The sequence below is a fragment of the Geospiza fortis genome, unplaced genomic scaffold (genome assembly GCF_000277835.1).
Source record: "Geospiza fortis unplaced genomic scaffold, GeoFor_1.0 scaffold279, whole genome shotgun sequence".
Taxonomy (NCBI): Eukaryota; Metazoa; Chordata; class Aves; order Passeriformes; family Thraupidae; genus Geospiza; species Geospiza fortis.
This window is the reverse complement of record NW_005054352.1, coordinates 1260106-1278001: the sequence shown is the minus strand read 5'-3', so window position 1 is coordinate 1278001 and position 17896 is coordinate 1260106.

Here is a 17896-nt window from a genome sequence, read left to right as displayed (position 1 = left end):
TTTTGGGGGAATAGGAGGAAGGAGGGGAGTGACTTCAAAGGTCTAGTTTGCAGATGGAACATGCATGACATGAAGTTTGTTGACTTGGGGTGTAGAAGATGTCTTCTGCTGTTCGCTTGCAAGTAGAGATGTGGAAATGTGTGCCCTGTGCAGTGTTGTTGAGTCTCCCCTGTGTGCCAGCAGCGTGGCAGTGCTGCAGCATGTCCTGTATGCTGTGTACAGGCAAAATGTATTGTCATCATCCTTCAGGATGAGCATGTCATTTGACCTGTGACAAGATCAGGGGCTTGAGTGGCAGGCCTGCCCTGTGCACCTCTCTTGGTGGTTGGGGTACTGGGCCACAATGTTCCCACAATATCTTCACTTCAGGGAGGCAGCTGCTGACGTGGATGACACAAACATTGATCCAACACCCTACATAATACAAACAATAGGACCTTATCTCTAAGAAGAGCATTTCAGCTTAATTTTGTTTTTGGTGAAGAATTCAGACAGACTTAAGAGTTCATTCCCTCCTTATTAATAACACTCTTAATAGTATTTGCCTAAGTTCAGGTTAAAACCAATAAGAAATGTGAAGGTTGTCATTTTGCTAGCCTGCTTGGAGATGTGTTACTGTGTATAACCTCTACTAGCAAAGAAGGACTGCGCAGTTTCTCCCGAACTACCCCACCAGTGGGTTGGGGAGGAGAGTCAGAAGAGTCAAGTAACAAGACTCATGAGTGGAGATAAAAGCAGTTTAATAAAGCAAAGGCCACAGACACAAAGCAAACCAAGGAATTCATTCTCCATTTCCAATGTACAGGCTTGGATTCAGCCATCTCCAGGAAAGCAGAACTCCATCATACCTTAATGGTGACTTGGGAAGACAAACTCTATGACTCTGAATGTTCTCCCACTTCTTTCCCCACCTCTGTATGCTGAACATGATACCATGTATCCTAGAATATCCCTGTGATCAACTGGGGATCAGCTGTCCCAGCTGTATCCCCTCCCAACTCCTTATCTACCCCCAGCACACTCACTGATGAGCTGATTCAAGAAGCAGGAAAAGACCTATATGCATTGTGAGCTCTGCCCAGCAGTAACTAGAACATCTCTGTGTTGTCAGTGCTGCTTTCTGTGCAAATCTGAAACACGTCCCTGTAATTGCTACTGTGACAGAAATTAACTACCCCAGTCAAAACGAGAAGAAATTCCTTCTTAGCTAAGCATGTATGTGTATATATATATTTTGGTTTTTTATACCTACACAAACTTTTTAGTGCTACATGACAGAGTTAGAATTTAAATTAGAACCATTAAAGGGACACTGCTAGCAGCTCTGTGCAACATCTTGAAATACTACATTTTCAGACCAGTACCTCTACATAACAACCTTAGCTGTATTGTCAGTGATATAAATTTGGAAATTATCAAAGTTTTGTTATTTGAGACCTTGAGAATTTTAAAATGCAGATGGTTATTTCTTTATATAAATAGTATAAATGTAAATATATAAATATGTACAAAATCCTGTTATACCAGGATGTAAAACTAACCTCTCTTCCACCTCAGCCATCCATTAAAGTGTACAGAACAGCAGCAAGTTACAGCCGCTTAAGCACTTGAGCTTTGAGAGGCAATGCTGCAATATGGATCAATATAGTTTCTGGGAAATAGTTTGTTAAAACATGTACCTAGTACGTTTTAACCCCTTGCTAGATTTAAGCCTTCCCTTGTTTTACAGAAATGGACCACTACCTTGCTGTGATCTTCATCTACCTTACCTTTCTACAGCACAGCTACAAAACACGAAGTCCAGATACCACAGTGACGAAAGGTCTGCAGAAGTAGCTTGTGAAGCTGGGCAGCAACACAGCAATGCTTTTCCACAGGAAAACATACTTGCCTGGGCTGATGCTGCTGATCTGAACCAATTGCTGCAACTAGGTGCATGGTTATGGGCAACTACTGCAGAGGGACAAATGCCCAGAAGAAATTTTTAATAGGCTAGTACTGCGGGAAGACAACTGTTCCTGGGGCCACAGAGGCCAGATGTCCCACGTGTTGTGGATTTTGAGTGGAGATCCCCTTCAGAGATACACAGACACATTAAGAATTACCAGCATTTGCGCTGTATGACCATTTCTGTGGATTTTAGCTCCTGGATTTTGATGTTATTAGTGAAAGTCACTTGCAAAGGCACATTTTCAAGCACATTCCTTGACCTCCAGATCATATCCTGGAAATAGCAGAAAAGTAACCCATATCTTCTCCCAGCAGTCATTCACTCCTGGAACTCCACCTGGATACAGCACGCTATTTCTAGAGCTGGATCTCCCTACCTAGTGGATGTTATGACAGAGCAGTAGCTTCTGAGTAGAATCCAAGTGCTGCCCTGAAATCCAAGTTGAACAGTGCACCTTTCACCTAGTACAGCTCCTAATGGGGGATTCAGAGTTCAGAAGGACACTGCCTGTTGAGTTTTCTTCAGGCATCTTGCCTGAAATGTTTGTCATACTTAGATGAACATAAAAATTGAATTATTTAGATGTATTTATAGATATGGGGAGAGGAATGTACAATTAAAATATTAAAAAACACACCCAGAAAGTTAGCCTGGCACTATGTGATAATTCTCCTGTGCTTTACACAAGAAAAACTCAACTGTCTCTCTAAGGCAGGGCATTCCATCTACCATTCAGCTCCCTGCATGATCTGCTGGGGCACTGAGGGGAATAACCAAGCACATATGCATTCCTCTTGCTCCCATATGTCACTACCAAGAGTCTGTCACCTTCCATCACGAGCCTTTCCAGGCTAAACCATGCCCTTGACTCACTAACTCTCCACCAAATTCTTTGTAATGGTGAGGCCACGACCTGTTACCTGTTAATTGGTTTAGTAAATGTTATTTCTAAAATGAACTGATGAATTTGATGCATTCAATCTTTCTCAAAGGAGATGTGATACTTTTGTTTTCATCTAAATAGTAGGTTGGAGCATAGGAGGAGGGGAAAAATTATTTTAAAACCTGGTTATTATTTATCTGGAAATTAATGCAATTTCCCAGAGCTAAAAAAGACCTTGCGGTGATTTACTGCCTTGAATTAAAATTTAACTCCCCACTGCAGATGGTCAGTATTCAAGGCAAAGCTGTCATCATTGCCCATCAGCTAAGAAACAGAATTTAAGAATATCTTCTGTAAAAGGTGTCGATTATTCATCAGGTAATGGCTTTTGATTAATAAATTGCTTTTTTATTATTTACACTCTTGCTTGGGGTGTCTACCCTAAGTCAGTTGAAGTCTGTTGAAACTGGTCCATTTCTTCTGTAAGTAGCCCATTTTTCCTAGTTAAGAATGCCAAGAAAATAGATCATGATAACAACTGCAGCTCTAATTAAAAAAAATATTTCAGTATTAAATATGCAATATAAACAAAGAGAAGCCTGCAGCAATGTTTTACAGCTATATTAATATCTCCTATAAATTAAACTAAATGGTCCCCTTCCCTATCATTTAACAGGATAAGATAGGAAAGCCAGTTTTACTGTTGGCCATTATTTTTTAGTCCATCAACACTGTTTATGGTGACAGAGTTGCACAGCTCTAAAGTAACAAAGCTTCAGTTGTACCATGTAAAACTGACCTCCCCCAAACAAAACAAAGGAAGAGAACAGATCTGTTTTCTGTGCAGAAAAAGAACAATGTAAATTAATTAAAATGTAAAGCCACAAAACTTCTATTTTTTTCCTGATTTTCCCTCTTTTCCCTCTAATAGTCCAAAATAATTCAAAGGAAGTAATAATCTTCTCTTAATCTTAATAATTTGTCTTAATTTATGTCTTTCTCTTCCTATAATTTATTCAAACTTTTTAATGCTTCAAAATATCCCACTTCTTTTCTGTGCATATAACTTATGCTACCATAAAGCCTCATATAAGCCTACATTTCCTGAAAGGAAACCCATTTCATCCAACTTTTTGACCCAAAATACCTTCTCAGAATAAGCTTGTAAATACACTACAGTCTTTCTCCCCCAATAATATTTTATGGAACAAAAACCTAGGAGTACTAACTAGATAGACTTTTGAATTCCTTGTATAAAACTGACTTTTTATTCATGGTATGAACAACTAAAGAAGCAGTTGCAATATGGGAAATATTTAAGGTGTTTCAGCATTATTATCATGAATTATCTCACAATGAATGCAAATTGACTTACCTTGAACGTGATTTTATCACAGCTTAAAAGTGTTCAGAGGAACCACTAATATTGGAGTGGTGCAGTGGTTCACTGCAATTCACTGCAGTGGACTTGTATCTTTTTACCTGAGAGATAACAGATCCTACCTCTTTCTCACAATTACCCTTCCACCCCAAAAAAAGTCAAAAAAACCAAAGTACTACAAACCACAAACAAATTAATTTTTAAAAAGGTTTATAAGCAGCATTTTCAAGGAGCTAACATAGGGAAACACTGTTCTGATGAAAGCAATACTACCCTACACTTGTTCTTATATTTTTTTGCTTTCCATATGCAATTAGAAAGTAATTTTTAATTACATTAATTTATTTGGCATATATTTGGTACTCTTCTGTGACTGTATGACTGAATCTAACTAGGTTTCTGGTACAGCCAGGAGAAACAAGGAAAATTACACTTGACAGCATGGTTAGGGTTGAAACAAGACACAAGCAGCATGTTTTATTTGCTACAGTGAAAGGCAAGCTCCACTGTGCCAAACCTTATTCTCTTGGCAACTAGTTGATAAATACAAAATACTCCAACAAATCATTCTTTTACCCTTTACTCAAAGTGAGCAGATCTGAAAGGGACAAAAAGTTGCTATTATTACAATTAAAGAGCAATGCAGGGGGAAGGAAGAAACTCAGATTTTGCAACTGGCAACTGGCCCCTTATCCAGTATCCAAGCAGCCACCAAGAGAGAAGCCAGACATCTCACCTCTGATGAACACACAGATATTTTTAGCTCAGTAGTGCAATCTGAAATTTTTAAGCGCATTGCAACAGGCAAGTCCCTCGCTGAATGCAGTGAGAGCCCTTCAGGATTCTCTGACAGAGCAAATTCCCAGTCAACATGCATCTACCTCCATCACCTGTGTGAGTCCACAGGGATGACATGCACAGCCCCAAACACAGGCAGACCTGGACAAAAGGGACTGTGGGTAAGGAACAGCTTTGATTTATGTGATCCAGAGATCTGTTGACTGATTCCACAAAACAGAGATCTGTCCAGTTCAGACAAGGACAGTTTAGACTTGGAGGCATTGTTTTGTTTTCCAGCTTTATAAGAAGGGGTTTTTTTTCTGCAGCCCATAGATCTTTCTAAACATGGTGACAGTTTTAAAAAGGGGTTTCAAAATGCTGTTACTGGATTATTCTGTGGTGCTCTGGATTGTACCCAGGAGCTGAACCAAACACTTTTTTCTCTCTGGGAAAAAAGATGGTTGCCCTCTTGCAAGGCAAGTTGTTGACAGGAGGAGCAAGCACTCTTGTGAACTTTAAAAAGTTTCACATTCATAAATTGCAACCTAGACCCCCAAGAAGCCTTAAGGCTAGCTTTATTACAAGACAAAGAGTGGAAAAACCTAAAAGAAGTGGAGCATGCTGAAAACTAAAAGTTACTGGGATTTTCAGTGGAAGCAATGCATGCCATAGGCATAGCCAGCATGATATAGCAAGAAAACTTGTTGTGGTGCCTCTACTTAATTTCCTCAGAGGTAATGGGTGCCATCTGTTTGCTTAAGTTTATGTCACTCAGCAACGTTTGAATGTTGTGGGTGAGCACAGGACACTCCACACTGAGCAATGCAAACATAGGCAACCACCTTAACAGGGGTGCTGTGAGAACACTGAGTCTCGTCAGCAGGATCCAGGCACCATCCCCTCTGAGCAGGGATAGCGAAAGTGCAGCCTCATCCTCAGCAAGTGCTGTCTGACTCTCAGGATCAGCTGCAGGGAAAATCGGTTCCTTGGCTCCTAGTCTAAAAGTTCCTTGGCTCCTGTCTCTAAAAGGTGCTGCTGACAACAGGCTGTCCAAGGCGGGGAAAAGAGACCGTGTCACCATGTTCCCAGTGAGGGTCAGATCTGTCCACACATGCACGGGTTTTATATTCTTGGCTTCTCCTTCAGAATTCACAGCTGACACTAGTTATTTCTAGGAGTTGTTTCTCTCCAAAAGGAAAAAGCAAGGGTGGGGGAAGAAGATAGTTGCAATTATTTAAATAAATAGCATATAAGCAATTGGTCTTATTAAAGAAATAGAAATAGTAGGCTCAGCCTTTTCACATCTTGTGTACTTATATGGATTATCACAAGCTCAGTTCTGTACAAATAATTTCATGAATGTACAATTTGCTTCTACATGATAGTACCTATACCTAACTTGTTTTCTTTCTTTCTTTTTTTTTTTTTTTGAGGGGATTATATTACATAAACACAGTGTAGAGAAAAGGCAAAAATTATCATCAAAAGTAGGATTTGTGGCTCACTGACAATGTTTACTGAGTTAAAAGGATGAAATTTCTTCCATTCTGTTGATTTCCTTGTAGTTCACAGATTTTAACTACTTTTGTCTCTAAGTGAGCTCATCTAGCTCTGATTCATGACTGCTGCATCACTAAACCTGCAGAAAAAGAAATTTTCAGCCTTCCCAGTCACCTTCCTTTTATGGAAAAAAACTAATAGAGGAGTATTGGTTTCAATCTACACAAGATCAGCACAAACAAAGACAAGCAGAAAAAGACAATTCTGAGGGAATGACTGGACACAGATTTGTGAAGAGCATGATGTGTTCCCCTGCACCAACGTCTAAACAGTCACTGGCAACTCACCTAGATATTTTGTATGCTAGATGTCTGTCAAATAAATCAAAGATCCAGATGTAGAATCTGGTAATGATGATATTTTGCTAGTGTCTTTCAACTGGTCAGCTCGTGATTAGGATACAGAGAAGTATAAATATAATAGTTTTTAATCCGGTATGTTTTTTCAGGCACTGTTTTATTTATCAGAAAATTGACATATATTTTCCTTGGTTCATCAAAACATTTCAAATACTTATTTTCTTTTCATTCTTTTTAGAGGAAAGGTTCTAAGGGGAAACTTCTCTCTTAAATCATGAAGAATAGTCATTCAATTTTGGCATCAGCCTTCCCAATATCACTTCCATAGAACAATGAGGAGGAAATTGCTAGAAGTTTTACATGGATGGAGGTTATGAAATTTAAACTCTTACTTCTGAAGTGAAAGGAGCAAAGCATTCTATATAGTAGGTACGCTGTAAAAATTAAGGGACACAGCTTATTGCAGGCAACCTACTAAAGATAAATTATATTGGTGCATTCTTGTGTTTCGCTTCATAATTTCCTTATCCCAAACCTTAAAGTCCTGCAACCAAAACTGCAGAATGCTCCATTGGGCTTGCACCTTCACAGATCCAGCATGGTACAACTAGTGCACTCACAATTGCTTTGCATGTCTAATAGATGGCAGGCTAACAGCACGTTGGTTATGTCATTGAGCCCACAGATTAATTTTGCAGAGACTTGGACAGGTTCAGAGGAGCTTCTCTGATTCACTGGTAACATATTATGTAACATTAAGCAAATTTTTTTTACAGCAAAACATACTTTGCAATTATGGAAAAATATACTATATGCAGTTTTGTCCCTGTGTGTTCCAGAGAGCTGAAAATCTTACCAGACAGCCTATGCTCAGTTTTCTGACACCCACATTGTCTCCTAATAGACACTGCTCTAATTTCCATTGCTCTCTAAAGCAACTGATGCTCTCACCAATGAGCTATTTGTCCTGTCACTCTGGAAGGGCACCAGTGGTGTCCACCACCCCCAGCTTAGCACTTGGATAGAGGAAAGCAGGTCGTTTAATGCAGCTAAGGCATAGGCAACACTGAGGATTGCTGCTTTGAAGATGTGCTTTTCCTACAAGCCTCAGACGCTGCTGTGCACAGAAACACTCCTGTTTACTTAAGAGGCGGCTGCTGAAGCAAGGAAGGCAAATCTCCAGTATGCCCTGTGTTCATGTAACCTGTTTTCTCAAGGTGCTGAAATTTCCTGTTGAGTTACCTAAAACAGTAGTCATAGAACAGATGACAACTAAATCTTACAATGTGAGAGGACATTGTTATGTTTCTAATACAATTTTTTTGATGCCTTTCTCTTTGGAGCCATGAGTGGAATGTGTACTGCCCATGTATGAAAGAGAGAGACAGATGTTCCAAAGCTCCATCCTAATACCTCTTAATGCCTGCATGAGGAAAGTTTAGCTGCAGTTCATTCTTACAACAAATATGACTTCACCTTTTTAACCTAACAAAAACTGTAGTTGTAGTCTTCCATTTAGTAGGGACACACTGGTGCCCATATTTTCCTTTGAGTCATTCTTGTATTTTTCTCTTTGATTCCTTCTTTCTTCTCTCTTCTTAGAGAAGAACTCTAATTAGTTCTTCTAAGCAATATGTATGGTATTCATTGGAAACCCACTTTTCAACAAAAAAATATGCCTAAGAAATCTCTCTTACTGAGAGTATTCTGTGTGCATTGGACACAAATAGAAACAAGCCAGAACTCAAAATCTGTAATTTGCTCTCTGAGTTTGCTCCAGGTGACCAGTGTCTTTGAAGAGCACATTTATAAGCAACACTTATAGCCAGATGCAGTTTAAATGTCATCATCCAACCTAACTACTGCAGCCATAAGCTACATCAAATAGCTACCAAAAGTTTCACTTTGATCATTTCTACTATGTATATATTTTTGCTTGTGAATCCAGAGTAATTCTTCTGCCATGACAGTTGTAGCATGCAGGAGACTTAATATTTGAAAGCCATCTCAGTGATCTCATTTTTCTCTTCATAATATATTAAGAATTTTGAGGAACACTTTCTCACCTTTACCTTCTCTACTTTTTTTACTATGATCTCAGTAGTCTTCAGGCTTCTAAAGCTGTGCAAGCTTTAAATAGCAATATATTCAACATACCTTCCATCTCCCACATCTTATAGCATGACCTTAAATTGTTCAGTAAAGCCTCAGATAGTTCTGGATTTGAATGAAGTTATGTGAATGAAACACACAAGGAGCACTTGGGAAGGGATTCTTTGCTAGCAAGAGCTACCCAAGTTATTTCCTTCAATATGGTTTTTCAAGTCCTCATGCCTCCTTTTAAATAATGGAAGACCAGGTAATTAATATAATCAGGAACACATTCCAGCTATTCTAGCCTAAAGCACTACGTCAAGTAACTTGACAGGAAAAAAATTAAGATATCATTTTAAGATTACAAAACAAAATGTTTTTCAAGCAAATAAAAAAAGACACTAGCAATTTATTTTCCATATTTAAAATGCTTTGCTTCTTCTTCCATTTATGAATATTATAAACAACCCTCTGAAAGCTTAAAACTAAAACTTATTTCTTTACAAAATAAATTTTTTCTACACTTTATTTTATGCATATTTTTATCTATATTTAATCTATTTAAAATAGATTTTAATATTATTTTATTTTATATTTTTTTAATGTCCATTGAAGTTAACCTGGTAGAACACAGGTTTTAGAAGTCAGATTTAAAGGCTGCATATTAAATTTCCTAGTTTCCTGGCTTTATATATGTACACCTCACTTGGATAAACACTGAAAACAGAATAATCTATTATTGCAGAAGTTCTTATATCTAATAACCGTTTCAACTACTTTGGTATGCGTAAAGGAAATTTTGGAGGTAAACTTGACAGATTCACATTTTCCTTTATTTTATTATTTGCTTTCTAATGGTATGGCCAATGTTGGTAATTTTTGGTTAATAAATTGCAAAACAAACCTGCACATATATTTTCTCACTTCTTTTTCCTTTACAAACCATATGTTTGAAAAGTTTCTAATAGCTACATTATTAAATTAATAATTTTGATGAGCTTGATTTAGAAATAAGGAAATATATTAGAAAACAAAAAGATGCATTAAAAATAATCGGCTTCGTAAATGGCACAAGCCTATTTTTGTTTTATGAAGTATTCTGTCTGGGAAAACACTTGGACTGTAGGAGCAGGAACACAGCTGGTGTGTGCTTACCAGAGCCTACAACTACTGCTGGAATGAAACTATTGTGTTTATTGTTAAAGACTGGGACAATGCCAGGACATCTCTGGATCTAAATCCTGCAAAACTTGCTCTGGCGAGAGCTCCCCTGCAGCCAGGACCCAGCTCTCCAGCTATTCTCAGAAGTTTTTTTCCTGGCCTGCTGTAAACAGGAATTCAGAGTGGAGAAGCCATGCACGAAGTACGAAAGCTCCTTCTAAACATGTTGTGTAAAGGGCTTGGACAGAGGGCTTACTGAACAGAAGCTGAGTCATGTTTCTGTAACCGGTGCTGCATTTCCCTTCACCAGGCCCCTCCCCCACAACAATATTATCATTATCATTATCGATCATTATCATTATCATTACTACTACTTTTTCTTTTTTCTGATTCTTTTAGTGTCAGCCCTGACATATCCTGTCACTGCCTGGGTGATTGAGAGCAGCTCTTTATAGCAATCATTGTGATATAACACAAGACTGAACTTCCCACAACTTCTCAGAAACACCAGCACCGAGCACCCACATTTTAAAAACTTGACAATGTCATTGCCATTAAGCAGGAGTCCCCCTTTCCTGGGCTGTACAATTTTTTAAGGAGAAACAGCAGGACAAACTAAATGTGACTGCAACAGGGCTCTGTACAAGCAAACAGGGCAAATAATTCACTATCATACCCTCAAGCCTTCAGAGATGATAAGACCGGTCTTATTCTTACTTTGCAGTTGGTGAGGAAGTGATGCACCACAAGCTCATTCTGTTGCCTGGAAGAGAAATCAGAAATAGTTACTTGCTGTAAGTCTTAGCAGTCTGCCAGGCAAATGGGTCAGTGCTCCAGACATGATTGGGCTGCTGATGGGAGCAGGGAGGCGCAAGTGCCAGGCTGGACTTTGCAGCTTAAACAAACACAGCAGAAGAGACAACTTCTCATCTGGAAGACAGGTGTCTTAGGCATAATCACGTAAAACAGATACACCTAACGTAATCCATACTTTACTGAAAAAAAGTTAAAAGTTAATGGAAACAAAAAAAGGAAAAAAACCCCTAAAATTAGATAAAAAACCCAAAATCAACCAGACAAAAGAACTCAAACCTGAAAAACAAAATATATAAAGTTCTAATTTAAATTACTATCTTTATATCAGAGGACAGAACAGTATTATGAGATTTGATTTTTGATTGCATTCATATTTGAACATTAAAGAGCTCTTTCCTTAAGTCAATTGATAAAAAGAAGATCTCCATTGGAAGAAAAATAAGTAAATGGCTAATACATTGTTGAGGAACGTTTGAAAACATAACTGGAATGAACTCTGATGTCACAAGCCTGATATTCACACAAATAGACCCATGCAAACACTTCACCTTCAAAATTATTCTTTTTGAGAAAATCCTCTTCTAGTAGTTTTCTTTTTGAATGACTAGGGTTGACAATACTGATTTTTTAAAAGAGAAAATAAAAAAAGCTGGTCTTCTCTTGTTTTCTTAGATTATATTTTGTCACCTTTTATTATTATCTTCATTTTCAAATAAAGTTAAAATGTAATTATATTTTTACCAGTGTTGATTTTCTCAGAAAATAGTAGCAAATGGCAAATAATTAATATTTGCTTGTTTTGCCTTTCCTATCTATATCTAAGCCAGTTTTCCCTTTTAACTGCCCCTAAACTCAGCCTTGCTCATTTTTATGCAGAAAATAGCAGAGGTGGTCTTCAGCTTGAGTCCTTAGCAATGCCAACTGAGTTTTAATTCATATAAATAAAAATTGTCAGTCTTCATTCCAACTTGTTTTGATGGCTCATCAGCATTCTTCACTGATTCACAATGTTCAGTGATAATTTACAAACACCTGGGGACAAAACTGTAATAGCTGCTCAGAGCTGGGTCATCCACCAGCTATCTCTTTCTGATGAGGCCCAATTTACTCCTAAGTCTTCCTACCTGTGAAAAACTCGAATATCAGTAAGACTTTGTCCTACCTAGCACTCCTACCAATTTTTATCTGACAGTGCCAGACAGTTTTTATCTGACAGCTCCCCTTGCCTTCCAATGCTGCTCTAAAGCTGCATGGGGAAAAAAACCAACAAAGCAAATAACTCAATGTTTAATGAAGAAAGGTGTGAAGGAGACTAAAGGAATACAGAGGATTAATAGAATGCACCAGACAAGTTTTCAACTCTGTGATGGTGGAGGCAGCTGTGTGTTAACCCTGCCCCAGGGTCTCCTACTGGGAGTTTATTCCTGTTTCTCTAACAAGTGGTGCCCAAGGATGTGATTTCATCGTGTGCTTTCTAGTACTTCCAGAAATGCTCCAGTCCCTGGAGTGAGGCAATGTGACTCCCACAGTAGTTTTAGAGTTTTGTCTGCAGTAACTTTCTAACCACCTTGTTTTGTGAGAAAAGCTTGAAGCCTAGAAAATAAAAACTCAAGTTCCAAAGAAAGGACAAAAAAACATCATCAGCTACACCCTGAAGTGTGTTTGGAATCTTACCAAATTGTGCTTAGCTCACTGCTTTCCAAGAAACTCGTGTCCTATACAGTGTCAGCAAGTACATTCTGATCTTTGTTTTTGACCTACATGTTCCTGGCTCCGCCCTGTCCCGGTCCAGCAAGACTGTGTTCTTGTACAAATTCAGGAGATGCAGCTGGGAGAAAAATTTCAGTGATTTACCCTATCATGAATTCATCATTAAGACTGTGCAACTTGCCTAGAATATTAAATTAATACTATTAGTTGTCATTAATTTTCTCAGATGATGGGCAAAAATAGTGTAGCATATGCTCGTCTTACCTTCATACATTAATAAACTTCTAACTCCACTTCTAGATATGAAAATGGGGCAAGTAATACACTTGGCACTTCCAAAACTCCCAGTTTATCAACATTTTCTCTTGGGTATTCACGACAAATGTTATCTTTCATCCTTCTGTTTGTCTTTGCTTATGTCATAAATAACCTTGCAAGCAAAAAAATTCCTTATCTCTAAGGTAAATAAATCTTAGCCTATTTTATAACCTTCACAGAAGGATTTTTCTTTTAAAGTTAAAAAAATGCAAAACATTAATTTGTGTAAAAGTATCTGTAGATTCATCATTTCATACCCTCTCTTTTTCTCCCCTTTTTTGTGAAGCAAACCTAAAAAAAGTAAGGATGGTCATTGTCAGCAACTCCAGCATGGTTACTCATGTTGTGTGTATTGGTGCTCCTTTCTCCCCATTATATTCTGAATCATACAGAGAAGGAAAATATATTTGCAACATTAGATCAGTGTGCAGTCAATGAATAAAGAAAAGTTGTGAGGAAAATATCACCAATAATCATTTTGAATCCATTCTCATGGTAAGGGAAGACATGATGAGGAGTTCAGAGAGCTGAGTGTGAAACGCTGCAGGTGAGAAGATGCAGAGTAGAAGGCAGAAATTATGGGACAGGAACAGAATTGAGTCTTCCGACTCTTTTCCTTCATCTTCTTATGTATTACCTTGTGAGCAGACATCCCATCTTCAGTTTTCATGTCCCTCTGTTCAAGAAAATCCTCAAGATACTCAGTAATTATGAGAATAAAAGTAGTTCAGAATAAAATCTGAACTACTGCATCAGCATTTGGCCCTAGCTCTTAAGATGGCAATTTAAAAGAACACATCTTTACCACCCAAAGAATTTGTGAGTACCATCCTGGTATTGGGATTACAAATTACACAATTAATTATCCCAATACACAAATGAGGAAATAAAATAACCATAAGCCAGCTAACTTCTGTATTACTCAGCAAATGGGAAAGAATTGGAAATTGAAGAAACAATACAGAGATAGGGGAGGAGAAATTTTTTTTTAACTTGGAGGAAAGTAGGTAACATAGGTATCTGCAGTTATTTCCTGTGTAAAAAGCTTCAGATAGTAAGTTTTAAAAACACGAGTTGTACAGTCTATAGGAGAAGCCATAGAGTGAAGCTCAGGGGGAAAAAAAATCAAATAAAAAAAAAGGTCTTCAGTTTATGTTTAGAAACAGCCACTCAAGAGCTAACAAACAGTTCTTCTTACAGAAAATTCACACGCAAGATCAAAAGGTTTCAAAATGTGTGATCTAATAGCAATTTTACATTACATGGACTCATACATGCTGTGGAATGCACTGTAGTTAGTTCCCAAAGATGCTGAGATGGTGAAGAATACTTATAGGGCTTTAAAAAACAATGACTGTATTATTCATTCCCAAAAGACTCATACAAACAGAAATTGGGAAGTCCTAAAATAAGGAAATCTGAATCTTATTATTTGATGATGTATGCTAATAAAAAGTCTGGAACAGCATTTCATTTCATCTTAGCTAGCACATCCTTAGATTAAAAAAATCTAATTACTACCACCATCACAAATTTTCAATCAGCAACTTTCCCAGCCAAGGAATGATTCCTATATTACCATAAAATAATTAATACTTCATTATCTCTCACTTTCACCCAGACCCTCACAGATTAAGAAATGTACAAAACATGAACAAGGGAAACTCCCTGTAACTCAAAAACTTCCCAAAATTTTCAAAAAACCCCTTTACATAGCCAATGTCTTAAATAGGGAATAAGAAATGCTGTAATAAGGTATAGTTCTCTCTTGAGTAGCATATAAGGGATGGACTGGAAAATGAAAGACATGGAAGAAAAGCTCCACAAGAAATCCCTGATTATCACTGGGTTAGGCTTATGGTGTGACCTATTCTCCCTCAGAAAACAGCTTTGGATTTTAGGAATTTGGACATCCATTGGCAAACCTTGAGAGGTCATTCCATTTCCCTTTAAAATAAACTTTTTTGTAAATCAGTTATTTCCTTTCTATAATAGCTCACATGAATGACAAAACAGACCAATTCTACCTGCAGACCTACTAATACTGTTTGAGGGCATGACACACTTTAGAATGGGAGAATACAAAGCTAGCATACAAGGACAGCACATAGCCACACAGTTTTGTGACAAGCAGTCTTTTCCACCCTTGGCATATGCTATGATTCAGTTGTTACTCAGAAGGGAGAGAGCATCTAGTGAATGAATCATTAGGCCATATCCTGTAGCAATTTTGTTTTCTCTAGTGGTATTCCAAGGACGGATGACAAGTCTCAACCTCTGCAAGTCAGAGGGATCCAGAGGAACACACTGCCAGAAGCAAATGAGTAGAGGGATGAAAACAACAAGGCCATACATGACACCATTTACATTTCCCAGCCCTGACTATACATAATCAGATGTCTTCACACAACCTAAATTGCCACACAGCAGTCAATGACGTTATTAATGGTGATAAAGTGACATTTGTTTAATAGAAAACAGAATCCTTGGTAAAAGGCATCTTTAGAAATAGAAAAATGTGTTGGCTAAATTATTTACTCATGTAGAAGGTTCCTGTTTTATTTTGGTTACTCAATTCACTTTTCTCTCAATGTAGAGAATTAAAACATAGCTGAATGCATTTGTATGACATATAAAAAATAACACAAACTGATTATAACATAAACTCATAATAATTTCAGTTGCACTGTCAGTCTAAACACAGCATTTTGAAAGAGCTATCATGATCAGATCCTTTTACCTCATTGATGGAAAATTATTTCTCAAAGCCAGAAAAAAATGACATGTCCAGGATTTTCAAATGACAACACATTTGCTGAAGGTCTAAGCTGAGCAGACACACCTCATTTTCTGTTACAGATTTAAGGCTGGAAGTGCCAGAAAAGAGGAAAGTTTTTGCTTTCCTTATCCCAAATAAAATTTAAACTTGTAAAAGAAAAAAGAGGAAAAAAAACCCTCATAAAAACCTGCGTGTTCACATAAAAGTGTGGTAGGTTCTAAATCAGTCACATTAAAACTTCATGGATTTTTTGCCCTTGAATTCATGTTGCTGATAAAATTAAGCATGTAACATTTGCAGCATGTAATCTCAGTTAATCAGCCTTTTCAAAATATATCACAGTCTCAGGAGAAGATCTGTTAGTGCCTGGTTTCAGTCAGATCTGCTTTGAAGCTAATTGACAAGCTGTGTTCATTTTCTAAAGACAGCAAAAGATAAAACATTGGCAAAAATATTCTGGTAGTCCGGAAGTATACCTTTTCACAGCCAAATTAAACAGCAGTGTCTTTATTTTTATATAGTATCAGCATGAGCAGATGATTTTCTAAATGTATAGATTTCATAATAAAGTTATTACAACTCTTTCTTTTATACTGCATCATAGTATAAACCTGTTAATCAAGAAAATGCAAATACTTTTCTTCAAAAGAATTTTGGATGCACATATCTATACGGACATATATACACAAATATATAGATAAGAATATAATAAGAAATGCACATCACATATGCATATATACGTCTCTGCATCTAAAAAAACCCTAGAAAAGTGTGTTTTATGTAATATTCTGTTTTATGTCAGAAACAGTGGCAAATGCTATGTGCTCCTAGAGAATTAAGAACATTTTCATGATAAGAGTTATCAGCAAGATGTCTGTTGTTCAACATACTCATAAACAATTTAGATAAAAGAATTGATTGTGGTGTAACAGTAACCTCTGATGACGCAAAACTACTTGGAAGAGTCAGAATAAAGCCAATTACAAAGTCCTATGGTAAGGTCTCTGAATTATTCACACAGAATGGCAAAATGCCACATGAAATTCAACATGGTAAATGCACCTCTGATACTCAGAAAGTTATCCCTGTTTCACACACCAAGCCATCTGTATATATCTTCATTTTTATGATTGTGGGTAACTTTTCAAAGACACCAGGTAAGACCCCCAGCCAGTGGAATCTCCAGATGTCTTGAAATGTGGGAGCATTTGGGGCTTTCCAACATGGGAAGCATATGGGGACCATAAAGAAGATGTCTTTTTACAAGAGATAAGAGATATTAAAAAACGTACATACTTAAAGCCATTAATGATCATTACTTTCTTAAGCATCCTGTGATCATTTATGATCATTTGTGCACTCCGTGCACATCCCTGATATTTAATAGTTAATAATTTTTTCCATTCTTAGACTCTTTCTAAAATGTCAGCTTTCTCACATTCATGATAACATCTTCAGATGTTATGAAATCTCCTGAGGCTGAGAGAAAAGCCAATGATGAAACCTCCCTCTGCCAAATGAGATTTCACAATTTGTTCTTCAGTGTTTGCTTTGACTTCAAAAAATATATGCTACATATTTCTACATTCATATTAAGTGGAACTTAGCACTACTGAGAACTTAGTTACAAAGCCTAAGGAAATAGTCTCTGCAGGATGGAGAACTTCGTTGGGCCTCTGCCAGCTGTCCTCCATTTTCTTTTATCCTGTATTTATCATTGGTAGAGATATTAACTCAAACACCCAAACAACCAGTACTGCAATTTCTAGCCCACAGAAGAGTAACAGCCCGCAGATTCTAAACTCACTCCTCTGCTGTCCTGGTCAGGGCAATAAACCCAAAAGACACTGGGGAAAGAGAGCAGAGGGTGTGTCCTGGTTTAAGGCAAATGTGGGATGAAATTCCAAAAGGGTCCCTCCAGAAAGCAAATTCAAGACCCTCTCCCTACTGGTTCAGGTAAAGATTTTCTTGGAGATAAATGGAAAAAACCTGTTTATTTAATAAGTATTCACAAGCATAAAAAATTAATAATATTGCACAATAAAATCTCTCACTGTTCTGAAGAGATGGAAAACTCTTTTGGTTTTGGATAGAAAGTCCTTTTTGTGGGCTGCAGCTTAGCTCACTCAGTCTCTTATCAGTCCCAGCCCAGCAGGAAATGCTG